The sequence below is a fragment of the Pseudophryne corroboree genome, chromosome 3 (assembly GCF_028390025.1).
Source record: "Pseudophryne corroboree isolate aPseCor3 chromosome 3, aPseCor3.hap2, whole genome shotgun sequence".
Lineage (NCBI taxonomy): Eukaryota > Metazoa > Chordata > Amphibia > Anura > Myobatrachidae > Pseudophryne > Pseudophryne corroboree.
In genome coordinates, this window is record NC_086446.1 from 758550341 (window position 1) to 758556614 (window position 6274).

At 41.9% G+C, this 6274-nt stretch overlaps 2 pseudogenes; both read right to left on the reverse strand.

Moving 5' to 3' along the window:
* Positions 1–580: 580 nt before the first annotated feature.
* On the reverse strand, positions 581–699 carry LOC134896830 (5S ribosomal RNA; annotated as a pseudogene).
* A 5155-nt stretch (positions 700–5854) lies between these two features.
* On the reverse strand, positions 5855–5973 carry LOC134896832 (5S ribosomal RNA; annotated as a pseudogene).
* Between the last annotated feature and the right edge of the window lie 301 nt (positions 5974–6274).

Genomic DNA, 6274 nt, shown 5'->3' on the forward strand with positions numbered 1-6274 from the left:
GGCCATCTTTTTGGTTATCCAAGCTTGGTTGTAGTGCTGCTGCGGGGACCATCTTCAGTGTACTGTCCCTTTGATGGGCGGCGGCCATTTTTTGGGTTGTCAGAGGACGGAATGAAGAGCTGATGTCAGCGATATTAATCTGCTGCAGTTTGCATATGTCAATGTTCGTCAATTATGTTTGGCTGTGGGTACATCTTTGAGGTGGTTTTGCATAGGTGATGCATCTCCCCGGGGGGTACATAAAAACGAAAATGATAAAAGGCATGTAAATAAATAAATAAATAAGGCGTCTGAATAGCTGAAAATGGCATTTAAGAAGGATCATACTCAGAATAGATGGGCTATGAATTAACTAGAAGAGATACAGATACATAAAATGTGTAATGTAGTTTAAATAAGAGCGATAGAGGAGCGAGTAGAAATTACGCAGAAGGCGAGTAGAAATTGCGCAGGAGGCTGAAGTAATGTAGATAACAACTAGGTCGACATCACGGAGGAAGTGCCCATGGTGATGTGAGCAGAGCATTATCCATGATTTTAAGAGATATCCCAAAAGGCGAAAACTACCTCAGCGCCTCCGGATTTACAACACCCGGTCTCCCAAGGGGGTCTCCCATCCTTGTACTGACCGGGCCCAACCTTGCTTAGCTTCCAAGATCGGACGGTGTTGGGCGTCCCCAAGGAGGTATGGTTGTAATGTATAGGGCTGAGTAGGAGACGGGGTCTCATATAAGCAATGGATACCATGATGAACTCACTACTGCCAAGGAGAGTGGGCGGAAAGGAAGTTTATACATTAATAGTGCAAGAGAGTGAGGGTAAACGTATTGGTGCCAAGTTGGCTAATTGGCACTAATGCATCGTACTTGCGATGCTACCTGGTGATAACCAGGTACAGCTAAATAAGCTTTGTAAAAAAAGCCCAGGAAATAGTGAGCAAGTGCAATACATGTCGCAAAGGAGGGGGTTTCTTTAGGGGGAGACAGGAGTGGGAAGCGTAGAAAGCGGAAGGTTTGTATCACAGGAACGGGGCTATTTCGTACCCTTCGTTGAAGCCATCCGGCTGGAGCGTGTTCAGTTCGTATATCCAGAACATCTCTCTTCTTGAAAGGAGGTTCGAAAGGTCACCGCCTCTATCTCCCAGTGCGACCAGTTCAATTCCTTTGTACGTTAATGCCTCAGGATCCGAGTTGTGGCAAAGATTGAAATGTTTGGATACTGCATGGGTGAGGACTTTGTTCTTGATATTCCTGACATGTTCCTGGATACGTATTTTAAGGGGTCTCTTAGTTTTCCCAATGTACTTTAATTTACAGGAACATTCCAGAAGGTAGATCACCGATAGGGTGTTACAGTTGATGAATTGTTTGATCCGATATTCCTTGTTAGTTTTGTCATTGTGGAATGATTTCCTATTTGGATGGAGGTATCTGCAAATGTTACACCTACCACATTTAAAACTTCCCACACATTTAGGCATTCTGCTTACGACTTCTGGGTTCCTCAGCATGCTAGGGGCTAGAAGATCTTTCAAACTCCTAGATTTTCGAAAGACCATTTTAGGCTCTTTAGTGAGGTAGTCTTTAAGAACAGGGTCCATAAGCAAAATGTTCCAGTGCTTTTTAAGGACATTCTTAATCAGTTTTTCATGTCTGCTGTACGTCGTAATAAACTTAACTGTGTCCTCCTTGATGTCCTTAGGTTTATACTTAAGAAGTTCCCTTCTTTCTAAACCTTTAGTCTTGGTAGTGGCTTCTTCTAGGAGTCGGGACGGGTACCCTTTTTCCTTGAATCTTCCTTTGTACACTTCAAGTTGTTGATCTCTGTCATCTTCCTTCTTGCAATTCCTCGCTATTCTATTAAATTGGGAAAAGGGGGTATTGTCCTTCCATTGTTGACGGTGATTGCTTCTATAGTGGACGTAACTATTCATGTCCACCTTCTTAATGAAATTGCTTGTGATGATTTCCTCTCCTGAATGTGTTAGAACAAGATCTAGGAACTCGATCCGTTCTGTATCTTCATTGGCCGTGAATTTGAGATTCATGCTATTGTCCGAAATGTAGGTTAAAAATTCTTTAAAACTCAACTGGTCTCCCTCCCAAATTAATAAAATATCATCTATATAGCGTTTGTAAAAGATGATATTCCGTTGGTATGGGTGATTAGTGTAAATGTAGTCATTCTCCCATTTACCCATGAACAAATTAGCAAAGCTAGGCGCGAAGATAGTGCCCATAGCTGTACCACAAATTTGAAGATAAAATCCGTCTAAAAATGTAAAATAATTATGTTTGAGTATAAAATTCATGAGCTCGCATAAAAATAGTCTATGATCTTCTGTAATTTGAGGGTCCAGACTTAGGAAGTTGTTACATGCCTCGATGCCCTTTTCGTGTTCTATGCAGGTATATAAAGATTGCACATCAATTGTGGCCCACCTGTAGGTATCTTTCCATTTTAATGGTTCCAAAAGATTCAGAACCGATGTAGTATCCTTAAGGAAGGCCGGCAGTTCCATCACATATTTCCTCAGGAATATGTCAACGTATTCTGACAGATGTGAAGTCAGAGAATCAATGCCTGCCACAATTGGCCTACCAGGGGGGTTGTCCAGGGATTTGTGTACCTTTGGGAGAAAGTAAAAAATGGGGGTGGTGGGGTTAGAGTTTAGGAGATACTGGAATTCATCTTTCATCAGTATCTCCTTTCTAAAAGCCTTTAGAAGCATGAGTCTCAGTTCTTCCACGAAAGGTTCCTTAGGGTCGTTCGACAGTGGGGTGTAGGATGTCCGATCTCCTAGCAGTCTGAGAGCTTCTGCGACATAGGCTTCTCTGTCCATAATAACTAACCCCCCCCCTTTATCAGCCGGTTTTATAACAATATTTTTATTCTCTTGTAGGTGTTTAATAGCTTCCGTCTCTCTGTTTGAGAGATTTTTTTCTTTGATAGATGAGATGTCAGCATCAAGTAGATCCTTCTTGACTAGCTCATAGAAGAGGCCCACATTATGACCCTTTGATTCCAAAGGGTAAAATTTAGATGTGGGCTTCAAACCTGATTTGGATTGTTCATAATTCTGTATCACTGCATCCTCTTTCTTTATAAAGTGACGTTTTAGAGTGATTTTTCTTATGAATTTATTCAAGTCGATGAAAACATCGAACTTATTCATGCCCTTTGTGGGTGCAAAGGAAAGACCTTTGTTAAGGAGTGTAGTTTCATAGTTCGTCAAGGTGTGGTTTGAAAGATTGAAGATACCTTTGGGTACAGGGGGTTCTACACGAGATTTCGTCTCTTGTATAGTCTTCTCCCTTCTACCCCCGCGACATCCTCTTCGTCTACGAATCTTCTTTTGCGAGGTGAGATGTTTTTCATTCTTGCAGGTGTCTTTGTTGTACCTCGGGGGTGGTGGTGGTTTGTACCTGGTGATAAAAAAGACTCCTGTGTAGTGGAGTCAAGTCTCTGTAGTGCTGCAAAGCGATTAGTTGTTTTGAAGTTAGGTGATTCCTGGCTCTCTTTGGTAGTCGGTCTGGGACCTCTGAATTTGCTAGGTACAGTTTTCCAATACTCCCTCCTCACTTTTGGAGCTGCCTGTCCTCCTTCAGAGAAGCGACTCCAATTCTTAACCTGGTTATTTTCATAGTCATGTCTGTCTCTAGCGAATTTCCTTTCTTTGTTTCTGATAACCTCATCTTCTATACGTTCCAGTTTTTTATTTAGTACCTTCTCATTTATCCTAAAATCCTCTTTATCTTTGTGTACTTCCATTTTACTCTCAGCCTCTTTTATTTCTACTTCTAGGTCTGAGATAATGCGTTTTTTCTCCGTGACAAGTAATTTCATGAGATTGATTGAACAATTATGCAGGGTTTTATCCCATTCTTGCATGAATTCCTGATTCTCTTTTCCAAAAGTAGGCTGTTTCATTATCCTTAAGCCCCTCGGGACCCTACTGACACTGACATAATGTTCTAAACCCCTGATGTCCCACCATGCTTTTACTTCCTTGGTTAACAGTCTTTCGATATTCCAAAACATGTCATCCAAGTCGGTATTGGTTGGTTCAGTCTCGGGGATGGTAGTCTCATTGAAAATCTTTTGGCACACATTACTCCTTTTATTAGTGCGTTCGTTAATTCCAAACATACTGTGTTCGATACTGGTTCCCTCCAGGCAGCTGAAAGCAATAATACCAAGAGAAAAGGATGTGTACAAAGGAAGCTGGTAGCGCCACAGAAGTAGTGTCAAAGTTTGTAAACAACAGTATTAGGAAGGAGAGTATTCTGAGTTAATTGTCAAGGGATATATATATATGTTACCTGGAGGACACTCCCTATAGGCTATTAGGGCGTCAGCTTATGGACCTCAAAAAATATATAGGCACTGGTACATATGCCTAGAGGGTTAGAAATGGGTACGGAAGGATGAGGTACTTACAAGCGACCAAAGGTGTCGAAATAATAATGTAAAAGCCAGGTGTTCAATAAATAAAATAAAAATTAAATTTATTCTCAGAATACAATGCACTAAAAAAAGGGGGGGGGTGTTATATATAGGGTATATAGTTATTTTAAAACTTGTAAACAATTTTAAAAAATGCAACCTAATCAATAAAATCTGGTATAAAAGCAGCAGAGTTGAGGCTAAAAAGTTGTAACACATATACCAAAAATCAATGAAAGGTCCATAGAAACAAGAGCAATAAGTATAAAAACAAGTACAAAAAATGCAGGATGGGCATGAAAAAGGAATAAAAAATAGGTAAAAATGAAAGAGAGGTAGCTTAACTTCAATAGTGGAGGTATGTTCAGAGTGGTACCCAACGCGTTTCGTCCCTCATGGACTTCATCAAGGGGTAATGAGAGGCTAGAGACAGAGCATATTTATACCTCCTAGCTGTGGGAGGTGTTAGCAACATCACTTCCTGTTTGTTAATTGGTGAGTTGCTGTGGAGGTATTAAAGTACATGAATAAACACCTAGACATGTAGTGAATGGAGTAAGGGGGCCAAATAGTATATTCAATTGTGAAAACGATATTGCATGTAGTCATAATAACGTTTGTAACATAAAGGACAACAAAGTCCGTCAACTTCCGGTCCGGGCTGGGTGGAACGTCATCTCCGCCCCACTTCCGCCCCTCTTCCGGTTTGGATTGTGTCCGTTGTGCGCATGCGTCGGCTCGGCGCCGTGCGATGCGGATGGCTGGTGTGCTTTCACTTCTGTAGACGGCGGCCATCTTTTTGGTTATCCAAGCTTGGTTGTAGTCGGCGGCCATCTTTTTGGTTATCCAAGCTTGGTTGTAGTGCTGCTGCGGGGACCATCTTCAGTGTACTGTCCCTTTGATGGGCGGCGGCCATTTTTTGGGTTGTCAGAGGACGGAATGAAGAGCTGATGTCAGCGATATTAATCTGCTGCAGTTTGCATATGTCAATGTTCGTCAATTATGTTTGGCTGTGGGTACATCTTTGAGGTGGTTTTGCATAGGTGATGCATCTCCCCGGGGGGTACATAAAAACGAAAATGATAAAAGGCATGTAAATAAATAAATAAATAAGGCGTCTGAATAGCTGAAAATGGCATTTAAGAAGGATCATACTCAGAATAGATGGGCTATGAATTAACTAGAAGAGATACAGATACATAAAATGTGTAATGTAGTTTAAATAAGAGCGATAGAGGAGCGAGTAGAAATTACGCAGAAGGCGAGTAGAAATTGCGCAGGAGGCTGAAGTAATGTAGATAACAACTAGGTCGACATCACGGAGGAAGTGCCCATGGTGATGTGAGCAGAGCATTATCCATGATTTTAAGAGATATCCCAAAAGGCGAAAACTACCTCAGCGCCTCCGGATTTACAACACCCGGTCTCCCAAGGGGGTCTCCCATCCTTGTACTGACCGGGCCCAACCTTGCTTAGCTTCCAAGATCGGACGGTGTTGGGCGTCCCCAAGGAGGTATGGTTGTAATGTATAGGGCTGAGTAGGAGACGGGGTCTCATATAAGCAATGGATACCATGATGAACTCACTACTGCCAAGGAGAGTGGGCGGAAAGGAAGTTTATACATTAATAGTGCAAGAGAGTGAGGGTAAACGTATTGGTGCCAAGTTGGCTAATTGGCACTAATGCATCGTACTTGCGATGCTACCTGGTGATAACCAGGTACAGCTAAATAAGCTTTGTAAAAAAAGCCCAGGAAATAGTGAGCAAGTGCAATACATGTCGCAAAGGAGGGGGTTTCTTTAGGGGGAGACAGGAGTGGGAAGCGTA